This window comes from Octopus sinensis, linkage group LG9, assembly GCF_006345805.1.
Source record: "Octopus sinensis linkage group LG9, ASM634580v1, whole genome shotgun sequence".
NCBI lineage: Eukaryota > Metazoa > Mollusca > Cephalopoda > Octopoda > Octopodidae > Octopus > Octopus sinensis.
The window spans coordinates 45245058-45258610 of NC_043005.1; the positions used below are offsets into that span (position 1 = coordinate 45245058).

The 13553-nt window shown below is 36.8% G+C and overlaps 1 protein-coding gene across 1 annotated transcript in view; it reads left to right on the forward strand.

The window, feature by feature from the left end:
* The first annotated feature begins 228 nt into the window (after positions 1-228).
* Positions 229-13553, forward strand: part of LOC115215677 (zinc finger protein 236-like) — a 116795-nt gene continuing 103470 nt past the window's right edge. Inside the window, exon 1 of the mRNA XM_029784943.2 lies at positions 229-621. The gene's annotated coding sequence lies outside the window, so the exon portion shown is untranslated. The remainder of the gene's footprint in view (positions 622-13553) is intronic.

Genomic DNA, 13553 nt, shown 5'->3' on the forward strand with positions numbered 1-13553 from the left:
TTGTTCTCTATCATATTACCACCCGACAACCACCTGTTGAAACAGCTTCGGTATTATTCCCCCATCATACGTTGTCTTATTAGGAAAATATTTCTTCAAGTAAACTACTAGAGTGATACGATTTAATAATTTTATTCCAAGTTTTAAGCTGTATATTTTACTAAAAGACAGAGCAAAAAAAAATAATAAATAAACAATATATAAACAAGCAAATATTGAAGGTTTAGATATTTACAAAATCGTCTGATACTTTAAATACAAAATCGAAACTGATAGCATAACACATTAAAGCAAAGACCATATTTACATATAAATGAAACAGCGATGGGAGATATGGAAATGAGAGGAAGGAAGGGAGGGCACAAGTCGTTTCCTGCTACGGTGGCGGCGCAACCACCGTCGCACAACTGGAGATCCCTAAGTTTTTGCGTCAATTTGAATTGCGTCCCTTGATGCACTCTCCACCGTCACGTAGACCCTTGAGTAGGATGATGGCGAAGCGAGAGGTCTGCTAGAGGAAGAAGGGGAGGACTGGTATACCAGCTGATCGCCGGCTCGTTCGGTTAGTGTCCACCGTGTCCACTTCACCAACAAAGACAAAAACACCCGAGGACACGATCTGTAAGTAGTGACTACTACTACCTTTTGAGACCTGTTTACTCATCACTGAGTTGGCTACTCTAAACCCAATCTACCCGTATCGTGCAGTAAGCAAAAGCTGGGCCCCTGTCTAACTTACACCAAATGACCTTACTGTTTAGATTTCTGACCTACTTCGTTAATCTATCGATATTGACAAAATGATTGACTATCGTTTATTTGTCTGTTGTTTATCCTCCTAGTGCTACACAAACTGACCCTTTCGAAAAGAAGATTCTAAGCTCTTTTACAAGAGTAAAAAAAAAAAAATACAGCGAATCTTATCTTTCTCTCTCTCTATTTATCTGTGTAGGTAAGGTGAGTTTCTCTTTCTCTCCTCGAGCTGACATCCGTCTGATAAGCCTCTTTACCGATTGCTGACGCTAATATTTTGAACTAACTATCTCCAGACCTTCATACAAATTTCCTTTCCCATAATTTCCCTATATCAACGACATCATCGTCGATTACATTTAACTTTCTATTACGTCGATCGTTCGCTACGTCACTTCGCATTTATTTTCCTTCTCTCCCTTCCGTCTTTGCTTTGCTATGTCGTATATTATCTGTTTATATTGGCGTGTGTGTGTGTCTATATATATATATATTTATTTATATATATATATATATTTATATATATATGTAGCTCCTTTTCATTGCACCACCACCACCACCGAATTGCATAACATCGACATCATGCTACATATTATTATTGACTATCAAAATGTAGAATATGTTGATTTACGACCCACAAGTATTGACATGCCTTGGTTTATTTCGTTACATTATAACTGCTTGAAACGTGGATTTTATTATTGGCTGAGTGTGTTGATTTTGCTTTACAATAATTATTATTATTACAATGAAAATTGCTTGAAATGCTGAGTTCTGTATAAATGGCCCTGGTTTGTAATCTTTTCTAGTTGGTCTGTCTGCAGACAGCGCCAGTCAGCTTCTCGGCAATGGTCATGTGTCTATCAGTTTGTCTATGACATAACCCTTTCCTCATATAACCACGTCCACTTACAATATATTCCTTTGCGCTCTCCCTCTCTCTATATATATATTTATATACACATATATATATATATATTCGTTAAATAAAATATCTTTTCGCTTCGTAGTGAGCTTTCCTTAATATATATATATATCTTCGCAGCATATACTTCGTTTATTTATATGTTAAGATGGAAATATTTATTTTATCGAGGTTTTTGAGACAACAGGAACTGGCTATTGGTATTACGTGTTCGCCCAGTCGTCAGTGTTTGATCTGATAGCCAGAAAATAATACTAGTATAGTTGTTTTTGTTGTTTTTTTTGAAAGAGGCTTTTTTGTGCCAATTTCAACAAGCCAAATGTTTGTGAGACAAATAGCCATACAGACATTCGATTTTTAACGGCTTAGATATATTAAAATATTTCGCTTTTATTAAATAATCCTCTGCTTAATTACTATTGTTGAAAATTATACACAAAAGTCTATTACTACAACCGTGTTACTTCCTGTATTGTGTTGAAATTCTGACTCAACTCAATCGATACACTCACATATATATATGTATATATATGTGTCTGTGTGTATATATAAACATATGTGCATGCTGCTATTTTAAAGAAACAGAAACGTGCAGATATAGAGTATGTACAAGAGAAAAATTATGAAGATATAGATATTTTATTTGGTTGTCTACAATAACTTGATACGAAAGTATACATACACATACGTACATACATACATATATATATATATATATATATATATATATATATATATATATATATATATATATATACATGTATATATATACATGTATACACATACATCTTTTGGATACAGAGTTCTACATAGAAATTAATAATATATTTAGTAAGTTGGTCTTTTTAGAGTTTTTAAATATTTTGCTTATGTTTTTAACTTACAATCAACACTTGGTTGTTATATCTCGATATGGATTACTTCGTTTGCATTGTCATTTTTAAAACATAATAATTCTTGCTGTTGTTACTGTGTTTACCAAATACATAGATAACACTACAAGGATTTTATTAACGCTTTAAACATAGTTTGTCATGAATTGCAAGTTTCTTCCTCGTAAACTGTTTCTTCCTTTTTGAAATCGTACTTCCCTTTTCTAACACCTGTTCATTAAATCCTCTCGTGTAACATATGGGTAAAGTTTGGAAGTGAAAATGCAGCAGTTAAATAAATCTTGCTAGAATTTAGACAAATGTTAACTCCTCATAATTGATTAACATACTTCATTTCATGATAGTCGTCTGATTTGTTGTATTTTTATTCATCGAAGAAATTCTTTGTAGAATAAAATCGGGAATTTAATGAAGATTACACGAGATTGTATCGTTGTCTGCTATGTGGGTTATATTTTTGTGTGTGAAATAAAAAAAGCCAAGAAAATTATTCGAAAGAAAGACCTTGTGTGTATGTAAATGGTGGAGAATCTATTTTTAATTTCATTTCGACATTGAATATTTATGGAGTGAATCGAGTTTCGTCATGTAAGGGAGACAACTACTGATCTCATCGGGTCGACACCTCACTGAGTTTCTTTCACATTCAGTTTGAAGAATTCAATCACCGTAAAGAAGAGTGGTGACTTTAAAACTTTCTTCATCGTTTCCTCTTCCTCTCTTGCCTGTATGACTAATTTGATCTCAAAGTCTGAAACAGTAGTTGTCGGCTTCAGACTTTCTTGTTCTGGAGCTTTAACTCCAACTCCTCTCTCTCGTATCTATAAGGTGTGACGGAAACGTTAAATTATCATAGACTTGAGGAGTCACTGACCTTTCAACCTTAACACACCCACTCATCAGCTTATGGTTTCTGAAATATTGTGTGTTTCCATGACACCAATAAAGTTGTTGTCGGTTTGTTGAGAAATTCTTTGCTCTCTGCTTTCCATATGGTTCTAATTCTTGTCTTTGTTCATTGGATCTTACTATTGGTCCAAGACAGAAGCTTGCAAATAATTGAAGGGATTAAGTCAAACTGTAAGAAAAAAAATCTATCAAAACAAACATGCAGAGACAAGTTTATTATTTCTTCAAAATACCTGCTCTTAAAATGTATAATTGTGGAGCTTGAACTTATCACAAGCAGAATTCTGGTTGCTTGTGCTAAGATATAGGCCATTTCCAAATGTATCATCTTAACACATTGTCTTGATATTGCCTATACCTATATGGGTTAGTTGATTCTAACTGATCTCCAACTTAGGCTACAAACACTAAAAGTATACAGTGATATTTTACAATAGACAATGATGTTTTGGATTTGTGGCAGAAAGGAAATTGCAAGTTGTACCCATTGTTTTATCAGCAACACTTACTGAGTGATACATTGTAATAAAGTGATTCGATGAATGCATTTTTGTCCAGCTAATGATAAAAAAAAGAAAAGTTATAAAATAGCTATTAGGAACCTAAAAGAAGTTTCTATAGAGAATAATTTGCATATCTTTTATTATATTCGCTTTTTAGTTTCGGAACCATTATACATCTTCTTGAATCTTGAACTGAGTATCTTGTTCTATTTAAGAAATTATTTCAGCCTTCTCCTTATAATCTTAGTCTATGTTGTCTTTGCTTTGAAATTTTTGGTCTTATTTAATGTTAGCTGCAGATACTTTCTATAAACTCTTGTCCTGGTTTAGTATATGATCCTCTTGAAAGTTTTAGTAACCTAGGTGCAAAACTGTGGCCTACAACTTTTAACATTCACACATTGAGGTTAACTGTCAGTCAGCTAGAACAGTGCTTTAACCCTCTAGCTTTCAGATAATTTTGTCAAATGTAATGTTTATTTACTTGCATGGTTTTGAATTAATCATGCATTACACCATAGCTATGAGACTTTGTTGATGTGATTGTGTACTTATCTTGAATGACATTGTAGGGTAGGCGTGAGAGATTGGATCCTCTCTTTTTGAATGTAAAACCGGATATTTTGGCTGGATATGGCCTGTTTAAATGCTAAAGGGTTAATGAACTCCTTGTGAAGAATCTAAACTAGTTTTCAAGCATCCCGACAGTTTTCCATTATTGAAATATACATACCAAATGATTTTATTCTGATATGATCACACCAAATCTTTAAAGAGTTTTTTTTCTCACCACTATTTCAAAATCTTTATAATCACTTTCATTTCGCTTTCATTTAAAGTTTATTACTTTAAATTCCAGTTAGTTTAACTGAGCTCAGTCATATATTAAAATTGTTATAGTAATACTTTTTTTAATTAATTAGAGGAGGACTGGTATAACTCAATGGGTTTTTTTATGGCCCCTCCCAGGCTAATGATATTCTGGTGTTTGATGTAGGTAGGAATGGAATCAAATTTAGAGTTGCAGCTCTAGTAGGTGACGTACAGTAAAGGAACAGAAACAGGCGAGGTATATTTGGTAGAGAGGATATGCAGGCTGCTAGTTCAAAGATATGGAGGCCTTTGTAGTAGTGAGAAGAGGTAGAGAAAAGCAATAACATGTCACTGAACTCACGGTTGTAGTATGTGTTGACTGTGATATTGGATTTGTGTGTGTTGTGTTGCAGCAGCAGTGTTTAAGATTTATGATCAGTCACAGTCCTCTAATGAGGATCACAATAAGTAGATTATTAATGTAGAGAATGAAGTGTATCAGACTGGATGCCTTGTGATATTTGTTCTGGCTTTTTAAAATCTGAGTTTACTTTCTACCTTGGCCTATATGGCCAGTACACTTAATCCTTTTTCTGGTTTCACACCACCTCCTGTCTCTAGAGTGCCTTTAGTGAACTCCATTCTGTGGCCACCATTTTGGCAGAGGACTGTGGTTTGTGGATACCTTCCTGCTTTCTAGCCGCCAGTTATCTCATGTCCTATGACAGAGTGTGATTTGAGGGAAATCTGATTGCAATTTCAAGTAGGTTGGTAATCATGTAGTGGCTCCTTTTTTGGCTCATCAAAGTTCTTAGAACTGTGTTGCCCCTAATACAAGACATTAGAGAAGATGTCTCCAATATATCTTGCTCTACTGAGACACAATGTTTTCAGATACTGAAAGTGAAGGCAATAAGACAGCAGTTGGCAGGTTTAGTGAAATTATATTACTTCTGAATATACATTTCCATATATTGGGGTTGATCCTTGCAGATTGAAAAATTTGATAAGTGTAGGTAGGAGATAGCTCTTAAGTGTACTGTTAAAGGCTAAAAGCAGGTGGTTGTTAGGGCCAGTTGCTTTGTTGGGTTGGAATGCAGGGAAGTTCGCATTTGACAGTTTTGGTGACAAAAGCAGAGTTTAGTATATGCTTATTGTGGAGTTAGAGACCAAAAATGGTGGTTTTAGTAACAGGATCATATTTATTGCAGGAAGTAAAAGGCTTCTATAAAGTTGGTGGGGACTATCTTTGGAACATTCAGTCTGGCTATAATCTAGGTGAGAGAGAGCTTGTAAGTTGCATGATGTTTGAAGATATCATTTACTTTCCTGATTCACCTTACAGATATTGCTTTGGTGAGTAAAACCTTCCAGTTGGTAATGGTGGGGGACTCTTTCCAGGTGGTATTTAGGCAATATTCTTTACCCACACTGCTGTTGTTCAGTTGTAAGGGAATCACTTGTAGGTTTTAGAACCTGAATGTTGTGCAAAAGATGATATTGGCTCCTTCTTTAGTCGTCTCAAATATTTAATGGATGAAACACACGTTACCAAGGGTAGTCAGCATAGAACTGCATTAGATCCAAAGCTTGAAATACTGCACAAGCATGGATCTCAGAAAATTTCCAACAATGTCAGCATGGTAGTAGAATTTGCAGAATGTATTCTCTTTTATTCTTTTACTTGTTTCAGTCATCTGACTGTGACCATGCTGGAGTACTGCCTTAAAGGGTTTTTTAGTTGAAGAAGTAGACCCCAGGACTTATTCTTTGTAAGCCTGGTAATTATTCTGTCAGTTTCTTTTGCTGAACTGCTAGGTTATAGGGACATAAACACACCAACATTGGGTGTCAAGCAATGGTGGTGGGGACAAACATACACACGCACACATATATATATGACAGGTTACTTTCAGTTTCCATCTACCAAATCCACTCACAAAGCTTTGGTCAGCCCAGGGCTATAGTAGAAGACACTTGACCAAGGTCCTCGCAGTGGGACTGAGCCTGGAACCATGTGGTTGAGAAGGGAGCATCTTACCACATATCCACACCTCAGTATCTTTTTTTTATTATTATTTCACTGGTTTTAGCCAGACACTGAGGCCATACTGGAGCGCTGCTTTTCAGTGTGATTTTCTTTTCTGTACAGTTTGTGATCAAGAAGTAAGTTGGACTAAGCTGCTCTTCTTTGTGTCTCCTGTCACGGTGTGGTAAAAATCTCAGGTAAAAATTTGCCCAGATGTTCTTTGAAGCCCTCCACATCTACATCTCACAAATCTCTGAGGTTGTTTGGTAGAATGTTAAACAGTTGTGTATCCTTGAAACCCAAGCTGTTACACCACTGAGTCCTTATTCTAGATGGAAAAGACAGGATCTTTGGTAGCATGCAGTGCCATTCAGTTTGATGGTTGGCAAAGCTCTCAGTTGCGAAGCTGGGAGCTAGACCATCCAGGATCTTCCATATGTACATCACTGCATATTATTGAATTGCATTCAATGTTATCACACAAGTACAATGATAACTGTAGCAGAAAGAGAACCATATGTTACTTTAATTGTAGTATAACTCTGATGGGTAAATCAAGCATATTTACCACAGGCATGGTAGACTTTACCTGTCAATGCAAAAGCAGAAAGTATAAAAGTTAGAACTAGCTACTAAATAAGAGGGGTTACTGTCTTACTCACTTACTCACTTATTTCAGCCATGCTAGGGCACCACCTTGAAGAACTTTTAGTTGAATGGACCCCAGTACTTAATTTCTTTTTAGTCTGGTATTTACTCTATCAGTCTCTTTTACCAAACTACTAGGTTACGGGGACATAAACACACCAATTCCAGTTGTCAAGTGGTGGCAGGGGACAAACACAGACATCAAAACACACACGCATACATATATTTATATATGCTTATATGACTGGCTTCTTTCAGTTTCCATCTGACAAGGCTTTGGTTGGCTTGAGGCGATAGCAGAAGACACTTTTCCAAGGTGCCACACATTGGGACTGAACCTAGAACCATGTGGTTGGGAAACATGCCTCTTACCACACAGCCACACCTGCACTTAGAATAAATTTCATTTATTCCATTAGATTCAATTGGAAACCAGCTTGTAAATGATAAAAACACCATTGTCAAGTCCTAACATGTCAGCACTTGCCAACTGCTACTATAAGGTAGATGTAATAATCTGAGTAAAAGTGACTATAAGGAGTTAAAATTAGCACTGGTTGTCAAGTTGATAGTAATGGACACTAGTGACCATAGTTGTCATGTTCCTTTAAGAACTGCTGTAGGGAAAATATTTAACTAAAATCTAATGGCTCTATTGTTTATTTGATTTTGATTTTCAGTCATCTTAATTCATTGTGTTTACTGAAGGTGGATCCTTGACTGATTGAAACATGTTACATACTGGTTACATTTTGTTATGGAGAAAGTAGCGTAGAAACCCATCACAATCAAGTTCTGTGATGTATTTTGACCATGGTACAGGCATGGCTGTGTGGTAAGAAGTTTGTTTTCCAACCACATGGTTCTGAGTTCAGTCCTACTGCATTGCACCTTGGGCAAAGTGTCTTCTACTTTAGCCTTGGGTTGACCAAAGCCTCATGAGTGGATTTGGTAGACAGAAACTGAAAGTAGCTTGTCTGTACGTGTATGTGTGTATACACACACACACACATATACATATATGTATTTGTGTGTCTTTGTGTCTGTGTTTGTTACCCACCACTATTTGACAGCTGGTGTTGGTATGTTTACATTCCCCATGACTTAGAAGTTTGGCAAAAGAGACTGATAGAATAAGTACCAGGTTTATAAGTACTGGGGTCGATTCATTGGACTAAAATTCTTTTAGGCAGTGCCCCAGCATGGCCACAGTCTAATGACTAAAACAAGTAAAAGATATTAATACATATGTGTATGTGTGTGTATATATATGTATATATAAATATATATATATATATATGTGTGTGTGTGAGTCACTGGTATCTTCCTTGTGTTTGGCTCACTGGTTGTAAACTATGGATTAGCTAATGGCATCATTTGCTTGCAGTTTGCTATGAAAGCATGTCTAAGCTTTTTGAAATGCATTGACATGATGCACAGTCTTTGTAAAGAGCAGCCCATGTTTGTTTGGTTCCAGTTTTTTTGTTGTTTGATAAGCTACCTAACTTTGAAACAGGTTGGTTTTTGGTGACAGACAGGAAGGACATCCAGCAATAGAAAAGCTCTCATCTGACTAATGCAAGCATGGAAAAGTAAACATTTAGACACTGATGATGATGAGGAGGAGAAGGTGGAGGATTATGGTGATGATGATGATGAAATTTTACTTTCATATCTTTTACCTTTTCCTTGTTACAATCATTGTGGACATGCTGGGGCACTGCCTTTAAGAATTTTTAAGTCAAATGAATCAACTCGAGTACTTTTTTTTTTTAAGCCTGGTACTCTTTTGCCAAACTGCTAAGTTACAGGGATGTAAACACACCAGCACCAGTTGTCAAGCAGTGGTAGGTGGACAAACACAACAAAAAGACACATGTACTTACGCATGCATACACACACATATAGGACAGGGTTCTTTTAGATACCCTCTACCAAATCCATTAACAAAGCTTTGGTCAGACCAAGGCTATAGTAGAATACACTTGCCCAAGGTGCTATGCAGTGGGACTGAACCTAGAACCATGTGGTTGGGAAGCAAGCTTCTTATCACACAGCTGTGCCTGTGCCTATGAGACTTTCTGAGATATGTTCTATGTCATTTGAAATCTTCCTTGTTTTTACCTTGTTAACAACCCAGTTATCTTCTATATGCATCAAGTGCCATTCCCCTCACTTAACTCTCATCAAGCATACACAAACACATCAACTATTATCATCTCATGACACTTGTCCTGCTGTGTATGGACAAGTGTATTGGTTGTTTGAGTAATGTTTAACAATGTTAAAATCAATCCAGGATATGCATAGTTAATGAAGTATAGTTAAGTATAAGTGAAGTGTTATGACGCTGGTCATATTTTTAGAACTACATTGTCAGTTTTTACCATTGCTGTAAATGTTGTCCTAGAATAGTCTAATGGACTTGACAATTTAGCACTTATTGGACATGAAGAGGACCTTAGAATTAGCTGCTTTGATTGTATTAAATTCTCTGGAGCAAATAACTCTAGTTCCGGAACATTTTGGCTCACTTTTAAAGCTTGGAAATTTAATTTCATCAGACAGACAAGCAGTAACTTACACATAAGACATTTACTGTATTGCAGGATTTAGAATAATCCTACTAAATCTTTTTTTTCTCCTTTCATTCTGTAAAAGGGTAAACAGTGTGTTGTAGAAGTTAGAAGTGTAATGCTGTCCTACAATGGAATCAGTAAATCTCAAATTACAAGAGAAAGGAGTTGAGAATGATCCACAAGATGTGTAATGTCGATCTAGGGAAAATAGGCGTAGTGAATATCAGCTAGGATTAAAATGTTATATAATGATGAGATTAGTATAAGATATATTCTTTTACTGTTTGGGTGATGCTAGGGTATCACCTGCAATGGTTTTAGTCAATCGTGTCTGCCCTAGTACTTTGCCTGGTACTTATTATTATGTAAATCTACTAAGTAAAAAGCTAAGTTAATCTGGGCATAAAAAGATGTAATCAGTACTGAGCCAATACTATGAAATATTTTTTGTTTGATGCACTAATAATCACTGTGACATTGCCGATAAATAATCCGATATCAAGCCAATGAGAGAGAAAGAGCCTCTTTCAGTTTTGTTGGTGGCCTAGTAGAATTAGCAGCTAAATTTTTTTTTTAAATAGACCCTGCCATCTTGAAAAAAAAAACTGAAAGGAAACAATTGGTATATGTGGTCCCGGATGCACTGCATGAAAAAAAAAATAAAATGTATGTAAAAAGCACTGGTGCTGGTACCACATAAAAAGCACCAGTGCTGGTTCCACATAAAAAGCACCAGTGCTGGTTCCACATAAAATTCACCAGTGCTGGTGCCATGTAAAATGCACTGGTGCTGGTGCCACTTACAAAACAGCCTGTACACTCTCTAAAGTATTTGGCATTAGGAAGGACATTAGGCCATAGAGACCATGCCAAAACAGAGAGGAGCCTGATACAGTTCCTTGCCTTACCAGCTCCTGTCAGACCTTCCAACATATGCCAGCATGGAAAATAGACATAAAATGATAATGATGATCAAGGATGGAAAGCATTTTATTATTATAAGTTTAAAAAAAAAACTAATCAACATGCTGTCTGCTACATCAGAGCATTTGGCTACTAATAGTAACAATGGTATAGGAGTGGATCATAAACACTTCTTTGTTTGTCTCCTCCACTCCTTTCCATCATCACTGTTTCCGTGACAGCATTTCAGTTTTTATAGTTGGTTACTTACTAAAATAGTTGATTTCAGACAACCTTTGGAAACCACTGTTGGTTTCCTTCAAACTAGCCTTGACTTAGCATGTTTATGTGTACAATCCAATACACTTGCTTGATGGGAGTTCTTCCTCTGAAGATTACTCCTGCTGTTTACTCACTTCACAGTGAGTTTTCACTTCCTACACATGTTCACTGCTTATAACATAGATAATGGTATAGTCTTTTACTGGTTTCAGAGATTGTACTATGGCCATGCTGGGACACCAGCTGCAACAGTTTTAATAGATTGTATTAACACCAATACCGGCTCTTTGTTCAGCTCTTCACATCTTGATAAATGGTCTAAGTGGTGGAGAATATCTTAATCCTGTGGAGACAGAGCCTCATTTGGAGTTTCCATGCCAAGAAGACAGAGCCCTTTTTACAAGTCCTATAGAGGACATGCACTTATTTTTCCAACTAAATTAGAAAATATAAAGTAATTACTTTACATATATAAAACCACATATAGTCTTGTAGGAAATTGAATGAATTAATACAATTTTCTTCATTATTCGACTTTTTGGCCGATAAATCAACCCTGTCGTCTCCGAAGGGTTAATTAGGTTCTCATATTCTTCTTCCTGCAGCTTCTTCCATGGCTAATCTTTCTTATGTTTGATGAGTAAGTTCTGCAAAATCTGCAACCATAGAAGGTGCTGCAAGGCTGCAGTGTGTTGTCTTTCTTTGACGTTTTGCTTTGTGGGCCAGGATGTTTTCTTCAAGCTGTTTTGGCTCCTTTGTTCACTAAGGTTTCCCATGCTGTTCTGCCTTCAGTTAATTTTTCCCAAGTCTTTGCATCAATATGGCACTTGGTCAGGCTGTTTTTATATGTATCCTTAAATCTCAGCTTTGGTCATCCTCTGGGTCTGCTTCACATGTCCAAGCCATCTTAGTCTCCTTTTGCACAGGATAGTTGCACTGGCTCTTTATAGATCTTGTAAGGTACAAAAGGCAAATATTGATTTGGGCACACCAGAAGATATGCTATATGGTCATTCCATCTGATACAAATAGCTGGAAAATTCTAAAGATCAAATCCTACTATTTCCATTAACACACATTAAATGATATAGACCAGAGTACATTATACTTCAGAAAAAAATTAAAATGGATAGTCATGTCTGGAATTTGAGTATAGGTAAGCTTCACCCTCGCAAACATGAAGTTAAACAGTAACCATAACAAATGCTACTACTAATATGTATGTACATACATATGTATCCAAGCATACAACTTGCTTCACAACCACAAAGTTCAGGGTTCAGACCCACTGCATGACACATTGGGCAAGAGTCTTCTACTATAGCCTCGATCTGACCAAAGCCTTGTGTGTGGATTTGGTTGACGGAAACTGAAGGGATCCCATTGAATATGTGTGTGTGTGTGTGTGTGTATCTGTCCCTCCATCACCACTTGACAATTGGTGTTGGTGTGTTTACATCCCCATAAATTAGCGGTTCAGCAAAAGAGAGCAATAGAAGAAATAATAGGCTTAAAAATTAAGCCCTGGAGTTGGTTTGTTCAGCTAGAGCCCTGCAAGGCCACAGTCAAATGACTGAAACAAATAAGAGAAGAGAAAGAATATTTATATATAATGTTTACAATCAGGGGAGATACAAATGACTCACACAAACACACATATATGCACACGCATATTTATATATATGTTTATATACATCATCATCGTCATCATCATCGTCATCATCATCGTTTAGCGTCCGCTTTCCAAGCTAGCATGGGTTGGACGGTTCAACTGGGGTCTGGGAAGCCAGGAGGCTGCACCAGACCCAGTCTGATCTGGCAATGTTTCTACGGCTGGATGCCCTTCCTAATGCCAACCACTCCTTGAGTGTAGTGGGTGCTTTTTATGTGCCACCGACACAGGTGCCAGATGAGGCTGGCAAACGGCCACATTCGGATGGTGATTTTTACGTATACATGTAGATGTATATGTATATACATATATATATATATATGCATATATCATCATCATCATCATCATCGTTTAACGTCCGTTTTCTGCGCTAGCACGGGTTGGACAGTTCGACCGGGGTCTGGGAAGCCAGGGGCTGCACCAGGCTCCAGTCTGATCTGGCAGGGTTTCTACAGCTGGATGCCCTTCCTAACGCCAACCACTCCGCGAGTGTAGTGGGTGCTTTTTACGTGCCACCGGCACAGGTGCCAGGGGAGTCTGGCATCAGCATACATATATTTATTAGTATATATGTGTGTGTGTTTATATATATATGCATGTATGTATATATGTATGTTTTCAAAGATAAGTACTAGGGCCAGTTT